Below are 16,658 nucleotides of genomic sequence, written 5' to 3'. Positions count from 1 at the left end.
TGCCTTCCAAGTTAACATTAATTAACATTTTTTCTAGTCCAGTAAGTCAATTGCTTACAGACTTTTCTAACTATACTATTACCTATTCCACATCTTCCTACCTCTTCCACAAAGATATCATGAAAGACTATTTTGGATTCATGGTCAGTCAGTCAATGAAATTAAATCCCTACTATATAGTAGTTGCTGTGCTAAGTGTTGGGGATGTGTGTGTGTGTGTGTGTGTGTGTGTGTGTGTGTGTGTGTATGCAAGTCTCTCAAGGACAATATGTTTTCATGATATATCCTAGAAATATATATTTCATGATATATTTATGATATCTTGATTCTCTGGTATAAATAGCTTTATGTTGTTCAATTCATATTGTAATTGTACTTCTTGTTGCTGTTATCTGACTATCTTGTTGCTGTTATTGGTGTTAGAAAAGCCTGGTCTATAAATTCCCTCCATCAATACAGATCAGTAACTTGTTAATCAACAAATTCATCATTCAACAAGTATTATATGCTATGCACTTATATTTGCTACTAGAGTTTCAAATATGAGAAAGACAGTATCTGCTTTCAAAAAGTGCATATCACACTAACAGGTAAGAAACTTGCCCAGATTTAGGTAGTTGGCAAGCATCAAAGGCAGGACTTGAACTCAAGTCTTTCTGATCCAAGACCAGTTCTTTATCCACTATGCCATGTTACAATGGATTACATATATTTGAATATTTATACAAATGTACTTGATTGTAAACTGCAAGGCCTGTTAAATCTCCCCAAATAGCATAATGCTTTGTAAATAGCAGGTACTTATTATATGACTATGAATGAATGAAAGAATATTAAAGGAATGAATCACAGATATGCCTTCCTTTCTTTGCCTTTTTTGCTCCCTAATTTAATTTTGATAGCATGAGTTATCAGACACAAGTTCTTAAGGTACTAAATATTAAAAAACACAAACACAGAGTAATATTACTACTCTTCTCTTCAAGCTTAAAACACACACACACACACACACACACACAACACACACACACACACACACACACACACACACACACATATCCATTGTCCTACCTGTCTCTGCCCTGCAGGGAAGTCACAGCTGTGACAAAACCACAACTTTTTTTTTCTGACTGTAAGAAATTAATTAACACTGGAGCATTTTTTTTTCAATGAAACATTTTTGGAATTAATCCACATTACATAATGAATGATACAAAACTCTGTAATTGCTGCTAATTAGGATTGAAGCAATTGATGTGACATGCAACTTAATTTTAGAAATGGCTTTAAACATTCAATATTGGGAACAGACTGCTTTTAACTGGTTCCATTCATCTTAAAAATGGTATTTGCCAATATTTGCCAATATTAAGTAGGTTTGCAAGTCAAAAGGTGGGGGTTGGAAGGTAAGGGTAGGAAGAACACATTTCAAAAAAAAAATCTAATCTAATTCCCATCATCTTCTGTTAGAAGAATCAAAATAATCAGAAGCCTTAAAGAATCCAGGTTCATTTTCTATCTGTATTAGATGTTAAAAAAAAAAAAAAAAAAAAAAAAAGATCTTGGTTCCTGAATTTGTTCAATTCCTTTGTCCTTATATACTTAGTATGACTATTAGATTCTGCATTAGGACAGTATGAATGAAAATATGCAAAAATAATACCAAAATACTTATAAGGTCACAACTATGTGCCTCCTCCTGGCTCACTCTACTAAAAGATAATGTCTCATATTCATTATTCAGACAAAACCATAGTTTGGGCAATAAACTAGTTTAATTTGTACCATAACTGTACAAAGCTTAATTAGTAATAATTTGCCATCTAACAGTAAATAGGGAGCTGTATGACTGTTCAGCACTGATTTGTGATCTCTTAATGGGTTTGGCAGGGATGGAAAAGAACATGGATATACTTCATATGAATATTTAAACCAAACTGTCTTTGCATGGATCCAGGAGCTCAAAATTGGAACCCCACTGGTACAGAAGGCTTCTGTCATTTGTGCTAAAGCAATAAGCATCCCCCTTTGAAATTAATAAAAGAGCATTGTAAATAAATACGGGAATAAAACTCCACCGTGAATTGTGATGTTTTCTTAGCAAGGCCGAGCACCTCTTCATCTTCGCTTTTTTCAGGACTAAGAACTCAAATAATGAGATAAGTTTAGGAAAGCCAAAAGTGCGCATTTTCCATATGAAATAGGGAAGCAAAATGATTTCAAAAATATCAAAAGCAATTCAAAGTTTGAGGGGGATCATTTGGCCCCCAAGTGAATGCATACATCTTTTTGAGAATGTGCCAACTACATTCCCTCCTCCCTTCTGTGCCCTCTGGTTTTTGCTCAGCCAGCAACTGAAAATTCAGTCCCAGGATCCCGCTATGAGCCAACTGGACCAGGGCCCAGGGAGACTGACATCAACACTCAGCTGGGGACTGCTGTCTCACCACCTTTCTTAGCAGACCGGATTATGTTTTTCAATCAAACAACAAATATTTGTTGATCACCATGAATGTGCAAGTCATGGTGTTAGACACTGTAAGAAATACAAAGAATAATAAAACCATTTTTCTTGATTTGTGAATATTCTTGAATTGAGAATACAATCTAAAGAGATAAGACACACATACACAAGTGAAGAAATCACTAACAATAAAAGGCAATATATTGCAAAACGATGATAAGTGGTGAGAGGAAGGGCAGAGAATAGAAAGAATGAGATCTCTGATTAAGCACCACATAAACCTTTCATATGCATACCTACATTGTGCAATATGCTTTTCTTTCATTATCTTGTTCATCTGCATTGAGAAAAGTAGTACAAGAGTGACTAAGGATTTGTATAGGGTCATTTAATCACTCATTCATTCAACAAACATGTGTTAAGTAAAGAGGAAGCATAACACAGTGATCAACCTGAGTTGAAGGTCTGTTGTTTTGGAAATCAGAGATTCTAGATTTAGATTTTAATTCTTGTCTCCATCATTAATTGTATTTATGATTTTGAACAAGTTACAACCTCCCTGGATGACAGTGTCTATATATATAATATAAGAACAGGGTGATTTCAAAAGTAGTTTCCCAGCTCTAAATCTTATGCTCCTATGGTGATAAATTTATACTGTATGCTGTACAAAACAAAGCTAATCAATCTAATTCAACCCAAGAAAATTTATTTAGATCCTACTGTGTGCATGCTATCGGTTAGGCACCAGGGAATAAAAACACAAAATAAAAAGTAGCCTTTTTCTCTGAGTAGTTTACTTTCTACAAGGGTGATGAGGTGAAGGGTGGCTAAATCAATGGCAAATTTGGGAATTAGATACCAACTCTGAGTTTCTATTCACATAAACATCATTAAGATTGATAGTACCTTTTTATGCATAGTTTTGCATTGAATTATCATTATTATTCGCAACTGCTTTTCTTTAAATTTCAATTACTGAAAATGTTTCTCTTCCTATCCAATCCTACCCCTATTTTGCTTCTCTTCATTCTTCAAACTTATTTCAATCTTTCAAGGACTCATAAGTTTTATCAGTGTGGATGCTCCTTTTACCAGTATGGCTCACAAAATCCCTTTTTTTTCTTATTAATGAGTTTGCGAGTTGCTATGGCCAAATAGATAGATAGATAGACAGGCAGCAGAGAGATAGATGGATTGATGATAGATAGATAGATAGATAGATAGATAGATAGATAGATAGATAGATAGATAGAAGGATGATAGATAGTTCTATGTAGATATAGATCATTACCTGATGGTCAACTTTCTGATAATGTGTTTATACATAGAGAAACTGAGGCAAGATAGAAATTAGAGAGTATTTAATATTTTATTTGAAAGGGAGAGATTTACTGGGACCAAATGGATCCATGGTTTGGTCCCAGGGCTGCATGAGACTATCATCTTCAAGAATCCAGCAAACAATGTGAGTTCTCAATGACATATATACATGTAGCTCAGAAACAGGGGTTAGATTGAGGCAGGGGTGGCGTCAATGCTGAGAGAGGGAATGGGACTAACAATCTGGTTCTAACAGGGTGAGGGGAAGCATTCTGATAAATTGGGATTACAGAATGGAGAGAGGCACCAGACATTCTGATGATGTCTAAGATAGAAGGTCTTTCTCCTTATCTGGAACATCATGATTAGGAGGGAGGGTGGTTTTGTAGGTTTGACCAGAAAAATTAGAAACTGAGGCAGAACAATTCATGGAAACTAAGGCAAAACAATTTAGGGAAACTGAGTCAGGAAAATGAAAGAAAATGTGGCACAACATTCCACACTCTCTCTCTTCTGAATATTCAAATTGTTGAATTACCTTCCTCTAGGTACCTGGAAGGTCTTAGCACCATAATTTTGACCAACCCTATGTGAAGCAAATAAACCAAAATAAAACTAGAAAAATGAAAGAACTTATGGTAAGGACAAGTCTCTCCCTGATAACCCCAGAGTTAATCAGCAATACACAGGCTCCCTGTTGCAATCATGTCAGGTCCTCTGCAGTCCCAAAGCATCTCAGCCAGAGAATGCAGTTTGAGATGGACAATTTACTGTGAATTAGGTCTGTGGTCATTTGTGCATTTAACTCAGCCTCTGCTTATCTAGGGAATAGCAGGGATCAAGACAGTTGTGCTACCCATTCAGAGGGGCAACCCACTCCAGGGCAGAAGGGTGAGGTTTGGAGTAGCTCCCCCTGTCCCCGCCTAGAGGAACAGATAGGGCTGCAGAAAGGATCCAGATTTCTAGATTAGACCAAGGCAGGCAACCCCAAACTCTTAGAGGCCTGATACAAAACTGCAAGGTCCTTTTACAATGCTGAGAAACTAATTAAGGAACTGGGGTAACAGGAATGGAGAAACAGATCAGAGAGACTGCCAGTCCCAAGACAAGTATCCAATTTCTGGTTGTTTCTAAAAAATAATCCCCAAAATTGAGTCTGCCAGGGCAATTCCAACAGAATAAGGAGTTTCAAAGTTAAAGCATAACCAGCAAGTCATAGTCCAGTAAATTTAAGCAAGGAGTAAAAACAAAAAGGACTATTTAAATAATTTGCAATTTAATCTGAATTAATGAAATAGGGGGTGGGACAGAAGTATCTAAGGCAAAATGAATAGGAATTAGGGGTTCCCACAAAATTTTGAGATATTTTGAGAAAAATACACCAGTTTCCCCAATTTCCTATCTCTTCCTCCCTTTTTTTTTTCTCATGGAAAGGAATTATCAAATAACCATACCATATATAAATCCCAAGAGTGAATCAAAATTCCTATATATAACAGACCAATACAGTAGTATTTCCTAAAAATCCCACAAATATAATAGCAATAGTTACACAGTTTTAACAAATTCCCATTCCAAATCTTAAACATACAGTAATAGATGATTTAATCAGTCATTCATAAACCATTCCCAAATTCCCCCATATCAGTCCATCAGGAGTAAGGGGTGAAGCCGCAATCAAAACTGCTTCAGGCTGGGCATGGGCAGAGACTCTCAATCCATGCAGGGGATACATGTAATATGGCCTGTTGTGCTGGCAATCAAAGCTGATCTAGGTCCCAGAAGTGGTTCAATATCTTAAATTTGACCAAAATCTAGAACAAAAAAGCCCCACAAATCTAACAAATAAAGATTAGAACAGTCTAAGATAGAAAGACTGGTCCACAAGGATTGCTACAAGATGTGGGGAAGCCAAAATAGATTGGCTAGCAGCTTTCTATGTGAAGAGATGCTTGTCTCACAGGCAAAAGGCTATCAGCTATAGTCCCTATAAAAAAACAACAGATCTCACAGACCACTTTTAATTGTCTTCTCACTAGTTAGAAACCTTTAAAAAAAACAGTTTATCATAGACACAATATCCATTAACAGATAGATGACCAGACTAAATACTTATTGTCCAAGCATTTAAGATATAAGATTATATGATTACATATAACCAGATTGTAAACTGCAAGGTATGATATAATTGAATTGCATTAACAGTTTCTATTGACCATTGCTCTGATCATAGAAATCAGTCACAAGAGGAAAAAAAATGCAGGGACATACTGTAACATAGCATAAGCAATCAAAACTAATCCCTAAGCTCATACAGGATAAAATAGCTTTAATTCATTTTTACTCCAGTTAATTATCCCACTAACTGTCAGAGGGTGGAGCTTTAAAACTCCCAAACAGCATTAACTATAAGCCCAAGAAATTTTACTTCCAATAACAAATCCCATTAACCAAAGCTTCAGATAAATCCTAAACAGATATTTACCATAACTTTATATTGATAACAGTAAGAAATTTGTCCCAGTAAATTCACTTCTTAAGTAGACAGTTTCATAAGTGAACATTATACATATAAACTAGTTTGCTTTAAAATAACCAATACATAGACAAATATCCCAAATTGCATATTGTCCATAACAGAAACATTTTCAAAAGGATAAAAAAAATAAAACTATTATTTTCAGAGGCTCTTCAAATAACTCCAGGGTGACCCAATACAATCAGTTAAAACTTAGATAGAATATCCTAATACCACATAAAAGAATCCAAGATGTTCTTTAAAATATTAAACTTTTAGAAATAACCCTACCAAAGTATGGATCACATTTATGAGCATATTGCTTAACCAAGAAACCTCTATGTATCAAAAGAAACAAATATTCAGCCAATTCACTTAAATCACAGTTTGCTCCTTTTAGCTAAAACCAGGTAGCTACAACTTGAAAAAAAAAAAAAATGGCTGAAATACACTTGGGGAGAGGTGGGGGGGGGGCGGGGAGCAGTGAAGAAGATTCCATGTGGCTGTCCTTCCCTCCACTCCACCTCCAAAGAGGCAGAGGGGAGGGAAGGTGAGCTAAACTTCACCCCTAGACAAAAGATTCCCTCATGTTCCCTACTCAATTTTTCCCACACAGAAATCCTTCCATTAAAAACTTTGCTTTGTCTTCCAATCTTTCTAACTAGATGCTCCATTGAAAAAGTAGCAGAGATCAGTGGGAAAGGTGAGTTTCAATCTTCACCTTTGAAGACAAAAGATCCGTTTCTCTCTACCCTACCCAACCTTTTTTCCACATGCAAATTTTCCTTCTAGTCTCTCCTAAATTGCCTTCAAAACTTTTAAGATTGACAAAGATTCAAAGATTCAAAACTTTAAGATTAAGTGAATAGCTAAATGACTCCAAAAAAACACATATCCAGCAGAGTTGAATTTAAACATAACTTATAATGTTATAATATAATATAATAAATTACCCAAAGTGTTTCAGAAGATAACATACTTTACTTAATTAGAGGCATGTGACCCCTTTCAGGCAAGTTAACAGAACTTCTCTTTAACAAGTCATTGTTTTTATACTCAAAGATAACAAAAAAAAAAAAAATAACCAAAATAATTAGACAACAGTAAAATTATTCCCCACTGCCCAAAAGAATACTCAGAACAAATCTAGCATACAAAGGCAATAGTAAAATTTCCCACAATTTCAGAATCATCCTAAAATTCCTAATTAAATGTTTTCTCCTACCTGAGTTTCAATCAAATACAGTTTTGAAATAGATTTAAAAAGTTTAAAATCACAAGCAAATTTTATACTAAGTATAACCAATTCCTAATCATTGTTCTTAAACCCTTAGCAGAGCTCTTTAATCAACAGAACAGACAGACAAATCACACAGAACACAGAACACAAATCACACAGACATAGACTGCACAGTTACAACATTAAACAAAACATTTAACACTTGGTCAGACAAGATGTGTCTTAGGAGACACCCAAACCAGAGGGGATCATCCACTGTCCTGGAATGATACTCTTCTCAGAATTTAGTTCCTGTTAGTATTTTAGTATTCTGAGAATTCAGATGCTAGCACGGACAGACAGAACAGACAAACAGATCAGATTATGTTCTAAGACATCCAGACTTACTCTTCAGTGGCCGAAATGAAGTGTCCACCATGGCTGCAGCTGAAAACTGCTCTCTTTCCTGGAGACTGGGAAAAAATCCAGAGTGGCCAGCCTCTCAAGGCCAAGAACCCAGATCCTCAACCACCTCAAGGCCCAAGGCAGAGACTGGAAGGTCTCTAATCTCTAAACCTGCTCTCATTTTCTAACATTTCTGTGGGAAGCCTTGAAAATGTAATGCTGGAGAAACTGAGGCAATATAGAAATTAGAGAGTGTTTAATATTTTATTTGAAAGGGAGAGATTTACTGGGACCAAATGGATCCATGGTTTGGTCCCAGGACTGAAAGAGACTATCATCTCCAAGAATCCAACAAATAATGTGAGTTCTTGATGACATATATATGCCCCGAGGCAGGGGCAGAGTCAGGGTACTGAGAGTGGAAGCGGGACTCTATCAATAAGGTTCTGGCAGGGTGGGGGGAGACATTCTGATAAATTGGGATTACAGAATGGGGAGAGGCACTGGACATTCTGATGATGTCTAAGATAGAAGGTCTTTCTCTTTATCTGGATCATCATGATTTGGAGAGAGGGATGGTTTGCAGGATTGACCAGAACAATTAGGAACTAAAGCAGAACAATTCAGGGAAACTGAGGCAGGACAATTAAGGAAACTGAGTCAGGACAATAAAAGAGAACTGTGGCACAACTGTGGCACAACACAAGGACTGTGTTTCCCTGGCATCATTTTAAAGAATGAAGACATCAGAATAAGACTTTGATGAAAGCTTGCAATTTACAGAGAGAAAACTTTTTTTACTATTAGGAATGAATCAAGTAGAGACATTGGTACACAGTGTCTTCACAATACCTTCAATCTATACTGACATACAAAAACTTTATACTGACTTATTTGAATGTAGGAAGTGTGAGATTAAAAATAATGACTGCCCTTTAATTCCCAACAAAGTGCTAAATTCAGAGGGCAAAGCCAGTTTACTATCTAACTCTGTCCTTTACCTCTGTATTTTTATCATATTAATATCAAATTAATTAATTTTATCATATTAATCATGGTCTAGCCAAACTTGACCTCTCTTTGTATGCCCAAACAGCCACCTCATGATTTTCTCATTAGGAGTTTTTGTTGAAGCTTTTCTTATACTTGGAATGGTTTTCTTCCTATCTCAGAATGTTGATATACTTCAAGGTCCAGCTTCAAAGCCACTTTCTCCATAATGCCTTCTATAATTACAACCCATTCTTGTCTAGACCAAAGTACTTTTTAAAAACATGATCTCACAACATTTTTTACTCCTCTTATACACTTGTCACAATTTCATTTTTTCCATATGTGCATATACATATACATATATAGATTTATAGTATATGTATATACTAGTATATAGGTAAATAGTATATTGTATAGTTTACATATATGTATATGTGCACATGTATACAGACATATGTTTGTTCTTGTCTTGTCATATGTGTGTGTGTGTGTGTGTGTGTGTGTGTGTGTATTTGTCTTGTCTCTAGTATAGATCCTTGAGATCAGGGACTTCCTATTATGTTTTCACCTACCCAAATTCTAGCATAATAAATATTTGTTGAATCTAGTTGAATTACTCATTGCTCTTGCTCTTTCAAGCCATTCTCTTCTCCAATTCATCCACCATTAAGCTACCAAACTGATTTCTTAAAAAACAAAACAAAACAAAGCCTTTTTTTTTTTTTTTTTAAACAAGCATTGGCCAGTTTATCAAAGAATACTTTTGCACAATTTACTTTTCACAACTCTGTTATGGCTTGCTTCTAATGACATCAGAATCACCTGGGTCAACGACAGCCAGTGTAAATACCCTGTAGCACTTCCCATATGTTGCTTTTCAGCCAACATAAAGTAATATCCAATCTCTGATTTCCTCAGGGCTGGATAGTTGTTGGCTAAAATGACCAATCTGGCTTTGCTTTGCGGGATCAGTTTTAGCTTCTTTAACCTAGCTTGTATTTGCCATTCTTCACGACCAGCTGGAGCCTCAAGAGGATGAACTCCAGCAACTTTTTCTGCAGCAGACATTTTGGACTGTTCGAAGTCCGGGACTCCAGGCAGCTGGTGCACTCCCTCAAAGCTGCGGCTGGCCTGGAAGGTCCCTGGCCCAGGATGCCTGAAGCCTCCCAGCCGACTTTCCGCTCTTCACCCTGGAAATCCCTTCTGTGAGTGTGTGAGGGGAGTGGGAGTCGTGAGGGATGACTTCACCCTTTCTGATCCAGCCTGCCAGTCCGCTGATCCCCGGCTGTGGCCCCCTGGACGCCCAACTCATTCCACGTATGTAGGCTGCAGGTGGCTGGACCCCGCCCCGCTCACCATCTTCTTAATCATCATCTTACTGCCTGCGGGGCGGGATGTCTCTCAGCCAAAGAGACTTGCTGCCAAGATGGCCCAGAACAGAGAAAAGCCAGATATTCCTAAAACAATTCTAGCAATGTCACTTCCTTATTCAAGCTCTTTGGAGGCTCCCTATTATTGCTCGTAAAAAATATAAAACCTGCGGATTGGCTTTTAAAAATTCTTCAATAATAAGCTTCCCACTTAATTTGCCAGTTTTATTTCATAAATTCACTGACATTCATTCAGTTCTAGTAAAATTGGGCTTTCTTCTGTTTCAATAAATAACCAATAGCCTATATCAATGCTCTTGCACAGACCATCTCATATACCTTGAATGCACTTCCTCTTCCTCCTCATCTCTTAAAATCCCTAACTTCCATTAAAGCACAATTCAAGGGCTGCCTCCTATAAGTGGCCATACCTGATACCCCAGGACACCAGTGTTCTCTTCCTCTTGAAATTATCTTAAATTGGCCTACAGTTTGTGTTTACTTGTCCCTGTATATTGCACATGCCCCTTTCTCCAAAAGGCCCATGGAGGGCTTTTACTTATATCATCAGTGCCAAATTGTATATAGCAGGTGCTTAAATGTTCATTGAATTTAATTAAATTGACCTCTATATAGTTGGTAGCTAATTAATATTGTTTGGTTGAATAAATGAGTCTATGAATAGTTAAAAGAAATAGGTTAATTTCAACATCAAGATGTGTTCCTTGAGGTTCCATCTTCAAAATTATGCCTTTGTCATTCAAGTGTTCATTATGTTTATGAATGGTGAAAAAGCATTTAAGCGCTATGTGTAAAGCTCTGTCCTAAGTGCTATAATTATAGAAAAACAAGATAGTCCTTTCTCTCAAGGAGTTCATATTCTAATAAGGAGAGACAATACAAATTTTAGAAATAAATCAAATGCAAAAGCCCAGTGATCTTTAGGATGTAGGAGTGGAACAAACAATAACTTGGTAACTTCTTCAGTGACATTTGCATTTCTTTCTATTTGTTAGCTTTCTACTCATGTCATCATGTTTTTCTCCATGAAAAGATGCCTTCAGCAGATGATGCAGCATCTTTTTTTTTTTAATTTTTCTGCTAATCTCCAAACAAAAAATTACTAAGTGTACCATCTATCTCTTTGGAGGCCTGCTGTTTATATTGCAAAGTGATAAATAGTTAACAAAGAATTTCATGCTCTTATACTAATAGTAGAAAGCTAGTTAATAAGCTGTCCCTCTTCTACTTGATTCTAGTATAAATCTCTCTACTTATCTAAAGTGGAAATTTTAAGTCCAGGCAAGAGGAGGTCAGGCCATGAAAGATCAATAGGATTGATGCTTTAATCATATGCAATCCTTAAATCATAGCAAATAGGCCCACTCTAGTCCATAGCTTTAGCCACTATCATCAGAATTTCTCCAATGATTAGCACAGTGCTTGGTACACAATAACACACTTAGCAAATACTAATTAACTGACTCAATGGTCAGCTAGGAATCCCTTAGAATATATAGGAAGTATATTTCTGGGTGAAAATATTCTTTTGCAAGCTTGTACCTGAAATATAAACCTGTACCACTAGCTACAATAGATTTAAAACCAATATTAAAACAGGAAGAAAATGGATTCAAAATGCTTCTCTTCCACCAACCCCTACAGGAGAGAAAAGATCAACAACACTTGTTAAATATTAAATAACCTGAAAAATCCCATTTTGCCTTTTCCCCTTACCTCATCTCCTCCCACTCCCTTAAGTCTTTATTTGGAAGCAGTGAGCCAAAGTATTTGTCTCATATACATAACCAGAAGGCTGTAAACAGTTGACCAGAATCTGCTTATGATTCCTTGCCCTCATTAAGTGAATTCCCTTTCTCTAGCATTATGCAGACTTCAATTCTCCTTGACAAACTTGAGTCCTCTGTCAGTTTTTTGGCCTGTTTAATTAAGATAATTCATTAGGACTAATGTCAGTAGTACTTAAAGGCAGTACTTAAAGGCAGCTTTTGAATCTCCTGCAATGTGCATTTCTATCCAAGTGAGAAAACAATTTAAAAAAAAAAATCTGTTTTTCTAAGAAAAAAGTCTGTAACTGAGACAGATACAATGTCATCTGAATATTCCACATGCAATTTCACTTCATTGCTCATGTCTATTTAAGCATTTTTGAAGGCAGTAATTACATAAACAGAGAGCCTCCCACACTGTGACTAGTGGAAAAATACATATTAACTCCAGACATACCGTGGGTGGCTTTATCTTTTTTCCCCCCTTCAAGCAAGCTTCATACTGTCAGAAACTATGAAACGCCATCTAGAACAGCGATAACTCACCCTAAGTCTCTTGTTTTAGGAACTGCCATGCACTTTCACGGGCTGTTATTTCACTTTATTGTTTCTTCCTGGCAAAGTGAGAGGTGAGACAGCAGAGCTCTTAAATCTTAACTCTTCTTGCTGTGTCAGGAAAGTCTCAGTTCCTCTCTTCACTCCCACACTACCAAGATATCTTCTGTTTACAAAGATTGGCTTTAAGGGAAAATGTTCTCTATATCTCTATTAGGAGAAGCATGTTCATAGACTTCTAATAATCAAGTTTGTCATCAGTATTGCATTGATTGCATTGATGTAGAACAAGAGTAAGAAATGACTACTTGACTTTGACAGGGAAAATACTGCTCAGGAATAATGGCTATAAAGGAGTGGATCAAAAATCTATTCATCTATCAATTAGGAAATATTTATGTCTAGCTTCATGTAAAAGAAGTCCTCTAGGAGGATTCTGTATCTTTAACATCTGTATAAGATGGGTATTCATGAAACGATTAAAAAAGAATAAAGATGAGACAATGAAATTACCTTTATTTTTATTGGGTGTTAACTCAAGAAACTTTCATTACCACAGCATAATTTTATTCTGTTAGATAATAATATAAAAAGATAGCTTAAATTTAGCTCTTTAAAAAATTTTCCTAGCAGCAATTCAGTGAGGTAGGTAGTGAAAATATTATTCCCATTCTTCAGATGAGGAAAGAAAGCTTTCCAGAGAAGCCCAAAGAGTTTAAGCTTTGCCTTCGAGTAGTACATGTTATAAATATCTGAGCTGGGACTTGAACACATGTTTAAGCTGTGCTTGCAAACATTAAAATAATTTTTCCTATTACTGCACAGGACAATTTGAAAGCTAAAAAATTTCAAGTCATGACCTACTTGGCATTTGTACCTAGGAATAATATCTTTGCATTAAAATAAAGAAACATTTTAATCACTTTTAAAATTATTTCATTTTGAACATTTTTTTCCTTTTAAGTTATGAGTTCCAAATTTTCTCCCTCTTGCCATCTTCCTAATCACTAAAAAGGCAAGAAATATATCAATTATGTGAAATTATATAAAATACATTTCCTTATAAAATATTATTGACATTTTTTTTAAAAAGCAATAAAAATAAGAAAAATAAGGGAATTATACTGCAATTTACACTCAGAATTCATCAGTTCTCTTTTTAAAAGGGAAGAACATTTTTTCATCATGAATCTTTTGGAAATGTCTTTGACTAATGTATTGGTCAGAATAGCCAAGTCTTTTACCATTACATCACTATTGTTGTGCACAAGGATCTCCTGATTCTTTTTATTTCACTTTGTATCATTTCTTACAGGTTTTGCCATGTTTTTCTGACACCCTCCCCTCATTATTTCTTATAGCTCAATAGTACCCCCAACAATTATATATCACAACTTGTTCAGCTATAACCTAATTGATGAATATCTCCTCAATTTCCAACTCTTTGCCACCACAAAAAGAGCTGCTATAAATACTTTTGTGCATATATGATTTTTTCTTTTTTCTTTCATTTCTTTGGAATACTGCTCTAGCATTGGTATTGCTATGTCAAAAGTTATATGTAATTTTTATAGCCCTTTAAACTTAATTCCAAATTATTCTTGAGAATGCTTGGACTACTTTACTAGTGTACCAACAGTTCATTGGTGTACACCTATTTTCCCCTCATTCCCTTCAGCATATGTCATTTCCGATAAGTATAAGAGTTTTAATTTGCCTTTCTCTAATCAATAGCATTTTTTCATGTGATTATAGATAGCTTTGATATTTTCTTCTGAAAACTACTTGTTGATATCCTTTCACTATTTATCAATTGGGAAATGGCTTTCATATTTGCAAATTTGACTCAGTTCTACACATGTGCTTGAAAAATGAGATCTTTATCACAGAAACTTGCTATAAAAATTTTAGATATTACTTCATTGTCCATATGCTTTTTAGCAAAAATGTATTTTCCCTGATTATTTCTTTTAATTGTCTCTTTTTTTAAAACTTCAGTTGAAGCATATTTAAATTCTTCTTTGGCTCTTTATTTTAACTCAACTGAGTCTCCTATAAACAACATATTGTTGAATTATGTTTTCTAATCAATTCTGCTCTCTGCTTCTGTTTTTTTGGGTGAGATCATCCCATTCACATTCACAGTGAGGACAACTAGTTATATTTACCTCCATTCCATTATCTTGGTTCATGACTAAGTTATAAAATGTACTTGTTTCTTTGATCATGGTTCTCAGGTAGTCCAATAATTCTTAAATTATATTTCCTTGACCTATTTTCTAGGTCAGTTGTTTTCCAATGAAATATTTCACATTTTCTTCTATTTTTTTTTCCATTCATTTGACTATCTGATTCTTGATGTCTTACAGAATCATCAGTTTTTATTTATCCAATTCTGCAAGAGTTCTTTAGTGAAAAATCTTCCTCCTTTTTATTTAAACTATTTTGCTTTTAAGGAGTTCTTTTCCTCTTTTATGATTAGGCCAATTCTCTTTCTTAAGGTGTTATTTTCTTCAGGATTAAAAAAAAAAAATTACCAAGAGGTTCATTCTCTTTTCATAATTTTCTTTTATTCCCCCCCCCTTTTTTTTTTTCTCTCTATCATACATTCTCTTTCTTTAAATTCTTCCAGGAATTCTTGTTGGGCTTATGTTCAATTAGCATTTTTCTTTCAGACTTTGGCTTGTAGCTTTTTTTCCACATTGTTGTCTTCTTCTGAGTTTATATCTTAATCTTCTCTTTTGCTATAATAGCTTTCCTTGTGGTTAAGTTAGTTTTTATTGTTACTGTTTGTTCATTTTTCAGTCTATTTCTTGATTTTAAACTTTATGTTAAAATTGGACTTTGCTCACTTTGGGGTGAGAGATTCTATCCCAAGTTTCAGACTTTTTCATGATGCTGTTTTCAGAGACAGTTCTGAAGGTCTACAATTTTTCAGTGCTTCTAAGGTGGTATGATTCTGTGAGAGGTGTGGTCACTGCTTTCCCTTTCTGTACGATATTTCCCAGGGAAGGAATTGTGGTTCTCTGAAGCTCTTCTTTTTTGCCTTCCTTGTAACTTTGACCAGAGTCCCTGCTTCTATTTGAAAGACCCCCCAGTGCTCTTCTCTGTCCTAGAACTGCAACCCAGAATTGCATATAGGCAATAAAGCTTCCAATCAGCAGTGCTAACAAAGAGTCTCCAGTAATCTGTTTCTGACCAGTTTTCTGATTCTCTTACTGTCTCTGGGTTGAGAGCTCCTAAAGCTGCTGCTATAGTCACTGTTGTCACCATCCTGTGGGTGAGCTCTAGACAGACCTCCATCCTGGGTATTACAAGTATTACAGATGTCTTCTGCCAACCTCCTAAATTTTTTTAGGCTGGAAAAATGTCTCATTGTGAATTTTTAATTGACTCTGCCACTCTAAAATTTGTTTTGGGGTGTGATTTTTGAAGTTGTTTGGTAGGGAAGGTTAGGAGAGTTCAACTGGGTGGCTATCCCTAATCCACCATCTTGGCTCATCACTCTTAGTCATTTTTAGAATATAGTCCCAAATAGCTTTCTGTTATAGTCGTACCAATGCACAATTCTACTACCATGTATTATTATGCCTGTCTTTCTCAAACCTCTGTAAAATGAACTATTCTTATTTTTTCTCATTTTTGCTAATTTCCTGAGTAAAACCTCAGAATTGCTTTGCTTTGTTTTCATCTTATCATTAGTGATATCAAACAATCTTTTACTTGTTCTTAATAGTTTGTATTTCTTTGGGGATACTTTCTTCATTACTTCTGACCACTTATCAATTGGAAAATACACACACAAACACATTAAATCTTTAAATCTCTTGCATATTAGAAACTTTTCAGAATATCATATTTGATAAAATATTTTTTCTAGTTGATCACATTCCTTTTCATTCTAACAGTGCTAATTTTGTTTCACCAATATTCAAAATTAATCTTTTTGCTTGTGGATCACCTTGAATTTTTCTTAGGTCAAGCATTTTTCTTGTAGCTATAGTTATAAAATGTACCTCAT

The 16,658-nt window shown here is 35.4% G+C and overlaps 1 pseudogene; it reads right to left on the bottom strand.

Moving 5' to 3' along the window:
* Positions 1 to 9,432: 9,432 nt before the first annotated feature.
* LOC127557305 (60S ribosomal protein L30-like) lies at positions 9,433 to 15,940 on the bottom strand (annotated as a pseudogene).
* Between the last annotated feature and the right edge of the window lie 718 nt (positions 15,941 to 16,658).

This window comes from Antechinus flavipes, chromosome 3 (assembly GCF_016432865.1).
Source record: "Antechinus flavipes isolate AdamAnt ecotype Samford, QLD, Australia chromosome 3, AdamAnt_v2, whole genome shotgun sequence".
NCBI lineage: Eukaryota > Metazoa > Chordata > Mammalia > Dasyuromorphia > Dasyuridae > Antechinus > Antechinus flavipes.
The sequence above is the reverse complement of the archived record's forward strand: the minus strand, read 5'-3'. Positions and strand labels throughout refer to the sequence as shown.